The following is an 11,949-nucleotide window of genomic DNA, read 5'->3' on the forward strand; positions in this document are numbered from 1 at the left end:
GGAAGGAAATCTTGCCGTTTGTGACAACTTGGATGCACTTGAAGGATATCATGCTGTGAAGTAAGCCAGACATAGAAAGGTTAAGCATTGTTTGATTTCACTTATATGTGGAATCTAAAAAAGGTTAACTCACAGAAGCAGAGTAGAATGATGGTTACCAGGGGTTGGAGTTGGGGGGGGAGAGAATGGGAGTTGTTGGTCAAAGGGTGCAAACTTTTAGTTGTAAGATAAATAAGTTCTATGGGTCTAATGTACAACATGGTGACTATAGTTAATAATACTGTATTCTAGAAATGAAATTTGCTGAGAGTAGTCATTAAATGTTCTTACCACACACAAAAATTGTATCTATGTGAAGTGATGGATGTGTTAATTAGCTTGATTATGGTAATCATTTCACAATGTATACGTATATCAAAACATCACACTGTATACCTTAAATACGTACAATTCTTATTTGTCAGTTATACTCCAATAAAGCTAGGAAAAAAATACTCAAGAAGTTTGATTCAAAGTTCTGGGAACTAACCACCTGCTATTAAAGCCTCTAGACTGTGGCACATAATACATAAGGAATGGAGAGAGCTTTCACAGAAAGACAACACAGATGGGAAAAATGACAATGGTGAACTGAAAAAGCCATTTAATGCCTCACTTTTTCTGCCAGAATCTAAAAGAGTATCTGCCAAAGACTAAGTCAGAGATGAAAGTGATGGTAGAACACTTTGAATAGTTCATACATCCCAGAATTATCCTGATTCTCTGGCAGAAGGTTACCAGTGCCCCTCCTCCAAAACAATAGTTGCCTTCTTAGGAAAACAAGGAAATATATTTATAATTTGTATTCTGAATGAAGGAAAATTGGCAAGTGATATTTTAAAATTTCATTTATTTAAATTTGCCATCTCTGAGAGCAGAGACAGTATTTCTTAACACTGTAGTAATTAATACATGATGTGTAATGTCTTATTTTATTTAATGTATCGTTATTACACTACTGCAAGGTGCAATAAAAGAAAATTAAAATGGCTAGGAAGGCATAATATATGGCATTTTTTCCCCCTGAATCATGCTTTTAAATAATAGTCAGTGCAGTGTCATCCAGGCCATTTGGGGATTACAAATTGTATTATTAATAAATTGTTTGCCTGAGATGAATTGAAGTAGCAGAGGCAATGCAAGTTAGATGTATCTTTCAAAGACTGTGAAGAAACTAATGTGTATGGAAGGATGTGCGTTTCCCAACTGGTGACAAATTAACCCAAGTTAACATGGTGGGTGACAACGATTGGGAAAAGATCTACTCCCTGCCATCCACTTCCTTTCCTCCCAACACTTTATCAATGCAACAGCCTTCTTCTAGATGTATTTCCTGAAAATTGTACCCAAAGAGAGTAGGTACAGTGTACAGATTGCAGAGTAGAACCTATGGTCATAGGCTTCTGCCTCTACCAGCAGCCAGAAGGATCATAGTCTCAAAAATCTGTGGTGGTTAATTAGGTCTTTGGCCCTCCCAACAATACTTGCTTCTAAATATTTCCTTACAAATATCCTGAAAATCTGGGTAGGGTCCAGATATTTTTTCTCCATGTAATTCCATATTTTCATATGGGAAAAGACAGAATACATTAAAACAATATGTGAAGAAACAAAGAAATACAGGTACATGGTTTTTTTTCAATATTTGTTAAGATGAAGAGAGGAGAAGCATCATGACAGATTTAGGAAAGAAGTTACAGAAGGCCCAGGCTACAGAGAGAGAGACAGAGAGAGAGAAACTATTATCCTGATGTGTAAGGGCATAGGTTGATTATGCCTGTTTTTGTCCTTTATCTCTCAAAGTTGCATATGTGAACCTCTGTTCATATTGTTGTAAACCATCAATTTGTATTGTCCTATAGTATTTTATTTGGCCACATGTACCACACTATTTATCTACTCTACTGCTGGTGGGAATTTGGGTAATTTCTTATGCATGTATATTACAAATTGTGCTTTTATGAATATTCTAAAACAGGTATTTTGGTAAGCACATGCATGTGTTTCTCTGGGTAAAATTAAGAGTAGAAAGGATATGTCAGTTAGTGTGGGTATGTTAGATGTGTCTCCTGTATTAGATACTTCCAAATAACAAAAGGGCTGCACGAATGTATACTCCTAGCAGCAGTGTGTGAGTTCTGCATGATCCACATTGTTCCTGGTCCTTTGATAGTCATCTTTTAGAGCTTAGCAATTCTTTTGAGTACAGAGTAAACTGATTAACTTCAATTTTGATTTTTCTGGTGAATTAAGAAATTGTGAATTTTTTCAGATTTTTATTCATTATTCAGGTATCTTCTTTTATAAAGTGTCTGTTCAAGGTGTTTTTTCATTTTTCTATTGGTATTGTCTATTTTTAACATAATCTTGTTGATTTACAGCTATTGTTTATAGATTTAGAATATAAGTCCTCTGTCAGATACATGCATTTGGAAAAATCATCTTCCAAAAGGGGATTGCCATTTCACCCTCTTATTGATGTCCTTTGATAGACAAAAGGTATAAACTGTATACATTATAATTTATTTTATTTTCCTCTGGGTTTAGGATTTTGTTGCCTTCTTAAGAAATATTAGTAAATTCAACATAGTGAAAATGTTACTTCTATTTATCCTACAAAGCTAGAATTATCTTGTTGTAAACCATTATTCAGATGTAAAATCAATCTGCAAAATATAAAATATTCATATATTTTTCAAAATGTTTTTTTGGTATTAAAAAGTCAATTTTAATTTTGCAATGAATCACTATGCGACTAAAACAGATGGTATTTAATAAGCAAATATTATACAGAGCTATTTTAAAAAACTAAAGATTTCTCTCAAATATAGAGAAAGAATAAATCTTGCTTTTCTGAATGGCTCATATACTCAAGAAACTAAAATACTCTTCTAAAGAGCAGCTTTGTATCATCTATCAGAAACATTATTCTACCAAGACCGAATCTTAGTAATTAATCTTCAGGGAAGATAGTAACACTGATTCCTAGGGCATCATCATTTTCACATTCTTTAACATTTTCTTCAGTAAAACATTTGCTGTGTGCTTCTTCTGGGTTTCTTTCCTTCTTACGAGTATACGATGATTTATTTTTTGTCTTTGATTTTCTCTTTGGGACGTGCGTTAGTAATGTTTTCTTTTTCCAAAGCATGCTGTAGGCAGTTATAAAGCCTTTCAATTCTCTTCTTGTTTTCCTCCATTTTTTGATTTGCTATCTTTAACAGGAAGTCAATATATTCCTCAGTCACCATCAGTTTTCCCTTATGGCTTAATGGAACTTCTAAGCCATGTGTGCTCCGGATAGCCAACATAGTCTTTCCTCTCTTTCCCACGGTGATGCCGGAGTCCCTGAAACCAGAATCTATTGCCACTGAATGCAGAATCTGTGCATCCTGCAACTGTCGACACTGCACATGAAGAACGAGTGGTTCAAATTTCAAAATGGCATCACCATTTGCTTTCTTCAGAGCTGCCATCACATCATCCTTTACACAAGGTTTATGTGTAACCAGTAGCCAGCAACGGTTTTGCTTTTGAACCTCAAAACCATTTATATCCCCATCTAGGAGGATGATGCGCCCAGCGCAGGAACTGGTGGTGAAGTACGGTTCTCGCCCATTCAGGAGCTGTACAAGTTCTACCACGTCCTCGTCCACACTGCCCTTCCGGCTGAGGTCAGCTTTGCTCAGACACTGCGCCTTCCATCTCCTGAACTCTGTGGTATGATCCATCCAAGGAAGGATTTAGAGTCTATACTTTGTCGTTAGCCCACGCCTCTCCCTGAGGGAAGCCATTTTGAAGCGGGTGGTGGCCGGAAAGTCAAAATGTTTTTTAAAATAGGTTTCTAAGAGATGCAGTACATTTTTAATGATGAAAAGGTGAAAAACACATGTTTTGGATTATGTTACTATATTTAATAAACACCTTTGAGAAGAAAAAAGTGACATTTGCATTTTGACTTTTTCAACCTATGAACATGGTCCATCCAGGACTTTCATAATGCATCTTAATAGAATTTTGAAGTTTTCAGTTCAGTAATCTTGCACACCTTTCTTTAAATTTATTCTTAGAAACTTACTTTTGATGCTATTGTTAGGAGCAATTTTTAATTGCACTTTTCATTTATTTTAATGTAATAGAAGAATCCAATATTTTGTATATTGATCTTATATCTAACAAACTCATCAAGAGCATATTAATTTTATATTTCTACAATTGCTTTTATGTTCTAGGTAAATAAGTCATCTATGAGTAATAACAGCTTGATGTTTTCCTTCAAATTGTAGATGTCTTTGAATTTTTTTCCCTCACCTTGCGATGGCTTGGCTATCTAGTAGAAGACTTAACAGGGGTAGTGTTAAAAGGCATTTTTTCTTTCATTCCCTTTCCCAGGAATACCTGAATATTAGGTATTTCTCCACTGAATTCAATCTTTACTGTAGATATTTTAAACAATTTTTCCTTAATTTCTTAATTTCAGAATCCTAGATAACCTAGTGAGGCTATGGATGAGAAACAATCTTACTTTCAAACCAATCTATTCTTAGCTTCTTTATTTTCCTATAAAATTTTTTCTTGAAAACTGAGTAGGCTCGGGCATTTTGTTTTGTTTTATTTTTATTTTTTGCTTGTTTTGCTTCCTATCTCATTTCTCTATATTCATATCCCATTAAAAGGAGCTTAAAGAAACCAGTTAGCACTTTTGAAATCTGGCCACAAATTTCCTTTTCTAGATCAAAGAATAAGATATTCTCTTTTCCATGTTACTACAGATGATAGTTTTGCTAAATATTCTGCATCTACATGAACAACTATAGTGGTTCAGAGAAGCAATGGTCTTGCTTTTTCAGTTAGAAGAGGTTGTGTGTGTAGGCCATTCCTAATACCTGGTTTATGATTTGGCTAATTGAGCCAAGAAGCTGCTGCTTTAGGTGGAAGAGACAGCATAGTCTTTAGAAAGTTGGGTCCACTTTAATTTCCACAGCCCCAGATTTGAAGGATAACCACATTCTTCTTTCAAGATATTTTGGCCAGGAATGGCACCGCTTTCTAGCTATCCATATAAGCTACCTTTTATTTTAGTCACTGAAGTTTGGTGAGCTGGCTTTGTGTTGTCTCTGTAGTACAATGTAATAGTCAATATTTTTGTCATTATTCAAATGGTAGCAAATAAATCAGGAAAAATGAGGAAAAGGAACATGCTTATGTTCTGTTTCTTGTTTTTTGTTTTTTTCCTTCTGCGTTACTTGGAATAAAGACATTTAAACGCATCAACACTGTTTTACAGGATTCATGCTGGCATTTACCATGAAGTCATGCTTTGAGTCTTCTATATATTCAGATTCCCCATTGCATCATTTATATGAATGTACAGTAAGCACTATGATACATATATCTGCATTTCTGGAAGTGTCTAACATTTGCAAATATTTTATAATAGCTTTCATTAAAAGAACCATCTAGCTGAGAAGTCACAGAATAAATATATGAAAAAGTTAAACACCATTACAAGAGATACATAAATATTCAACACAGCGATGTAAAAGGATCATAAGATAATTCATGCTCAACAAAAATTTTTATAGACTCAAACTGAATAGAACTATTGAGGGGGTAAAGGAAATAGAATGGTTAGTTCATTTTCTTCAGAGCTTCAAAACCAATGGGAAGTGTAACCACAATTCTTCTAAAAAATTCTAGAGTATGTATAAAGAAAATTGAAAATCCATGGGAAGGCATAGAGCAGGTTGTGGAAATTATCAGGTCACCTGCTGATAATCCAGATAATTCCAATTATAGAATTCACCCATAAAAAGTGGGCATTATGGTGAATTCTTAATGAGGTAATGAGGTGTGATAGGGTTTGGCTCAGACAGTGAAAGATTCAAGAGTCAATTCCAGCCCACAACAGCCAGTGGTATTTTTAAATGATTCTACTTCAGTTCTTAAATGTCATCACTTCTTGTGGGGCATCAGAAAGAGAGGCCTCTCTCCTCTTATGTCTTCCTTCACTTAAAATTAATAGTTTTTTTTTTTGCTGTCAAATTTCATTTCATATTTGATTGTGTGTCAACTCTTCTTTGTGAATAGCTATTTTAGATAGAAAAAAAATCACAATTCTATTTTCTGGTGATGGCCAAGAAAAAAAACAAGTAATTGATCTGTGTGTTCTGCTTTACTGCTCATTTTAAATGTCTCCAATCATCCTGAGTTGTAAATTATCTATTTGTTCTTTTAAACCCTAATTTTTCTACTTAACTTCCACCATAGAATTAGGGTCAAGGACTATGTCAGTCTTCACAACACTAAGATATTAATCCTAAACTACTTTCTCCCCAGAATTCTATCTTCATGCTTCTACTCTGTCCCACACTCCAATTTTTTGATGCTGACAAATTTCCAATGTGGTTGCCTAATTTTCCCACTTGTGATGACTCCCACTTTATATTTCCAAGGACATTTAGGTGAGTTAGGAAGCTTGGAGGGGATAAATTACTGGGAGCAGAGTCATTGTGGCATTTCTAGATTTCTGCCAGTCCCTCTGAGCCAAGGTATTATGCAAAAGTAAGGCTGGGAAGGATACAGGTTTAGTGGGGCCTAAATATTAACAGTTCGTGGAACCCTTTTAAGGTAAAAACCCACAAAACTATGAATACAAAACGAAGTAAAAATAAAAGTAGATATTTCTTTAGAATGAGGAAATAAGAGGCCTTGGAAGGGGGCTGTTGTGAGGGACCCTGAAGTATAAGCTACATTATTAGTTTATATTGAAACCTCTCATGGAGGAAAATATCTTAGGGCATGATGTTTGAAGAATCATTAACAAGATCCCTTGTCTACTGAAAAGAAATCCACTAGAGTTGAATTTAAATGTAATAAAATAATAATCTTATTTACTAAAATGAATCAAATTGAAGTTTTTCTTTTTCCCCATTCTTTTCCTTTAAATTGAGGTATAATTGATACATAACATTTTAGTTTTAGGTGTACAACATAATGATTCAATATTTGTATACATTGTGAAATGATCACCACAAGTCTAGTTACCACCCATCTTTATAAAAAGCTGCAAAATGTTTTTCTTGCAATGAGAACTTTTTTTATTATCTTATTTTATTTAAATTCAATTAATTAACAAATAGCGTATCATTAGTTTCAGATGTAGAGTTCAGTTGTTCATCAATTACATATAATACCCAGTGCTCCTTACATCACGTGCCCTCCTTAATGTCCATCACCCAGTTACCCCATCCCCCCACCCACCTCCCTTCCAGCAACCCTCGGGTTGTTTCCTGTAGTTGAGAGTCTCTTAGGGTTTGTCTCCCTCTCTGATTTCATCTTATTTTATTTTCTCCTCCTTTCCCCTATGATCCTCTGTTTTGTTTCTTAAATTCCACCTATGAGTGAAACCATATGATAATTGTCTTTCTCTGATTTATTTTGCTTAGCATAATACCCTCTAGTTCCATCCACGTCATTGCAAATGGCAAGATCTCATTCTTTCTATGGCTGAGTAATATTCCATTGTGTATATATACCACATATTCTTTATCCATTCATCTGTTGATGGACGTCTGGGCTCTTTCCATAGTTTGGCTATTGTGGACATTGCTGCTATAAACATTGGGGTGCAGGTGCCCCTTCAGATCACAACGTTTGTATTCTTTGGGTAAATACCTACTAGTGCAATTGCTGGGTTGTAGGGTAACTCTATTTTTAACTTCTTGAGGAACCTCCATACTGTTTTCCAGAGTGGCTGTACCAGCTTGCATTCCCACCAACAGTGTAAGAGGGTTCCTCTTTCTCTGCATCCTCGACAACATTTGTTGTTTCCTGACTTGTTAATTTTAGCCATCCTGACTAGTGTGAGGTGGTATCTCATTGGAGTTTTGATTTGCATTTCCCTGATGCTAAGTGATGTTGAGCATTTTTTCATGTGTCTGTTGGCCATTTGTATGTCTTCTTTGGAGATATGTCTATTCATGTCTTCTGCCCATTTCTTGAATGGGTTATTATTTTTTTGGGGGGGTGCAGTGAGAACTTTTAAGATTTACTTCCTTGGTAACTTTTGGTGACTTTCAAATATGCAATACATATTATTAACTCCGGTCACCATGCTGTACATTACATCTCCATGACTTATTTGTTTTATAACTGGAATTTTATACCTTTGGACTCCCTTTTCCTATTTCACCCACCTCCATCCCCCACTTCTGGCAACAACAAATCTATTCTCTGTATCTATAAGTTTGGTTTCTTATTTCACTTAGTATAATGCCCTCCAGGTCCTTCCATGTTTCAGCAATTGGCAAGATTAAATTATTTTTTTATGGTTGAGTTTTGTTTATATTGTATAATCTTTATCCATTCATCCATCGATGGATACTTAGGTTGTTTTCATATCTTGGCTAATGTAAATAATGCTGCAATGAACATGGGGGTGTATATATGTTTCTGAGTTGGTGTTTTCATTTTCCTCAGATAAATACCTAGAAGTGGAATTACTAGGTCATATGGTAGTTCTATTTTAAAATTTTAAGAAACCTCCATACTGTTTTCCATAGTAACTACACCAATTTACATTCCAGCCAACAGGGCCCAAGGGTTCTCTTTTTTCCACATTCTTGCCAAGGCTGTTTATGTCTTTTTGATCATAGCCATTCTAACAAGCATGACGTGATAGCTCATTGTAGTTTTGATTTTCATTTCCCTGATTCTTAATGATGTTGAGTTTTCTTTATGTACCTGTTGGCCATCTATATATCTTCTCTGGAAAATGTCTATACAGATCCTCTGTCCACTTTTTTTAGTCATCTTTTGTTGTTGTTGTTGTTAATTAAGTTGTATGAGTTCTTTATAAATTTTGGATAGTAACCCCTTAACAGATATATGATTTGCAAATATTTTTTAAAGATTTTATTTATTTGAGAGAGAGAATGAGAGAGAGAGAGAGCATGAGAGGGGGGAGGGTCAGAGAGAGAAGCAGACTCCCTGCTGAGCAGGGAGCCAGTTGTGGGACTTGATCCCGGAACTCCAGGATCATGACCTGAGCCGAAGGCAGTCGCTTAACCAACTGAGCCACCCAGGCGCCCTGATTTGCAAATATTTTGCAAATAAGTAAAATTCTATAACTTGGAATAAATTGTAAGACTTGAAATGCAAACTAAAGTACCCTAGTTCCTTATGCTACGATAGAGATAACATATGTATATCCAGAGAGCAAAGGTAGAAAAGAGGGTATAGAAGAGAAATTTAAAAAGAGGACTGATAAAGGAGCAAAAAGGGAGCTTACTACTGCATTGTGGGAAGCCAGAGAGAAGGAGCCTGTTCACAGATTTGCCCCAAAGTCCCCTCAGAGTACAGCAAGTCTGTGGGTGAGGAGGGGGGTGGGTGATTAGCTTTCTTTTATTGAGAATGTGCAATGTAGTCCCTACCCAACTGCCTCCAAACCAGGCTTATCCCCTCCTTTCTTTCTCATGAATACTTTGAAGGTGTTTTGTTCTGAACCCAATTTGCAACTGACCCAAGCCAAGAAGAGACTGTATTACAGATTTCATGAGCAGCATAAAGTGTGGAGTATTAAATGATTGGACATGAAACTATGAGAAGCAGGAATAAAAAGAAAACCCCTCACTTGTGTTTAATATGAAAGCATTTGTTTCCTGTTCCATTGGCCCCACTTTACAGGTGGAAACAAAACTAACAATGTCTGTGCTTTGCCTATGAATGTCAGTTCCAGAGAACTGGTATCTCTTGCTTCCAAATCTAGCTCCTCGCTTTACCCTTTTCTTTCCCCCAAAGAAAAGCATCTCTTACCTGCACCAAGATTTGCACACTGACAGCCACCTGGAGTTTGTGGGCTAAATCTGCAGAGCCTTGCGGGCATCTAAGTTTGAAGAGCCCTATGAGTGTCCAAATCACAAAGACTGAGCTTCCAGGCAGCATTTTGTTGATGCACAAATGTCACAGCTGCCCGCTTGGCTGTTCTATATGGTTAACTCTACTGTTGTCTGCAAGATCAGGGCAGTACCTTCATAAGCAGTGAAGTGATCTGGAAACATTAAGCATTGATGAGACTCTTCTCAGTGATGCCATACTTTTTAAATTTAATGATTGAAAGGGAGAAAAAGATGATTGCATTTCATTTTCTTTGTACTTTGATGATCAGAATTCATTTTTTATTTAAAGTTCTCTGTGGGGCACCAAACAATTTACTTGAATACTATTAAATGGCGAGTCATCCTATTTTCTCTCTTATAACCGTCTGTATCTTGGCAGCTTGTAACTTAAGCACCCTGTTTTCTGCTGTATCTATTTGAGCCTGATAGAAGCAGGAATCATGCAAGGTAGCTATAGTAGCAATGCCAGGCTGCCCAGGAATTGGAATCCTGTTGAAGCAAACAGTGTACCAGGTTTCAGGGGGCAGCATAGACACAGGATAAACTTTGAGAAGTGGTGTCTGGGAGAAATTTTTGAGTAATCTGTTATTTGTAGCTCATTTTCCAATTGCATTTTGGAGTTACTCAGTTTTATTTGTATGTGTGGTTTAAATACTTGAATCATTTTATACTTGTACAATTAAGATAAGTCTGTTCTATGTGCCAAAAGCCACAACCACAGTTATGTTCAGATATGCCTGTCTAGACTATATGTGTATTAGGATTCTGTAAGACCATATCTTCAATATATCTAAGGTCTAGATGGATACATTTGTCCAGCTCAAGAGATCTACAGGATGCCATCTTAATGCTTTCAGAAGTACCAGCAAAAGTATGACAGCCACATCCTAGATTATGTCTTTGCCCTGGTTCTTAGTCTTAACAGCAATGCTCTGGATTCTTCTTCTTGTTGTTACTCCTTTAAAAATCAGTTTTATTACCCTACACTTTTTGGATGCCAGGAGCCTGGGCATGACTTAGCTGGATCCTCTGTTTTGAGTCTCTTACCAGGCTGCAAGTAAAGGTATTCGCCAAGTCTGGGGTCTCATCTAAAAGCTTGACTGGAGACAGATCAACTTCAAAGGTCATTGGATCATTGGCAGAATTCAGTACCTTAAGCATTGTTGGATTAAGAGCCTCAATTCCTACTGACTGTTGGCTGGAGGCTTTCTGAAGTACTTAGCCATGTGAACTTCTACAACATGGAAGCTAGCTTCATCAAAGTATAAAAGCCTTATAGGCAATAAAGAGATTATGATACACAATAGAAATTAAAATCTTATGTAAGCTTTGATTTGGATTTCCCTGATGCCGAGCGATGTTGAGCACTTTTTCATGTGTCTGTTAGCCATTTGGATGTCTTCTTTGGAAAAATGTCCGTTCATGTCTTCTGCACATTTCTTGATTGGATTATTTGTTCTTTGGGTGTTGAGTTTGGTAAGTTCTTTATAGATTTTGGATACTAGCCCTTTATCTGATATATCATTTGCAAATATCTTCTCCCATTCTGTCGGTAGTCTTTTGGTTTTGTTGGCTGTTTCTTTTGCTGTGCAAAAGCTTTCTATCTTGATGAATGCAAGCTGGTGCAACCACTCTGGAAAACAGTATGGAGGTTCCTCAAACAGTTGAAAATAGAGCTACCATACGATACAGCAATTGCACTACTGGGTATTTACCCCAAAGATACAAATGTAGGGATCTGAAAGGGTATGTGCACCCCAATGTTTATAGCAGCAATGTCCACAACAGCCAAACTGTGGAAAGAGCCAAGATGTCCATCGACACATGAATGGATACAGAAGATGTGGTATATATACACAATGGAATATTATGCAGCCATCAAAAGGACGGAGATCTTGCCATTTGCAACGACTTGGATGGAACTGGAGGGTGTTATGCTGAGTGAAGTAAGTCAATCAGAGAAAGACATGTATCATATGACCTCACTGATATGAGGAATTCTTAATCTCAG

General features: G+C 36.3%; 1 pseudogene; it reads right to left on the minus strand.

Annotated features, from left to right (window-relative positions):
• Positions 1 to 2,992: 2,992 nt before the first annotated feature.
• Positions 2,993 to 3,836, minus strand: LOC112830862 (tRNA wybutosine-synthesizing protein 3 homolog pseudogene; annotated as a pseudogene).
• Between the last annotated feature and the right edge of the window lie 8,113 nt (positions 3,837 to 11,949).

The sequence above is a fragment of the Callorhinus ursinus genome, unplaced genomic scaffold (assembly GCF_003265705.2).
Source record: "Callorhinus ursinus isolate GAN/ISIS: 27379988/994484 unplaced genomic scaffold, GSC_fseal_2.0 scaffold20, whole genome shotgun sequence".
In the NCBI taxonomy this organism is placed as follows: Eukaryota; Metazoa; Chordata; class Mammalia; order Carnivora; family Otariidae; genus Callorhinus; species Callorhinus ursinus.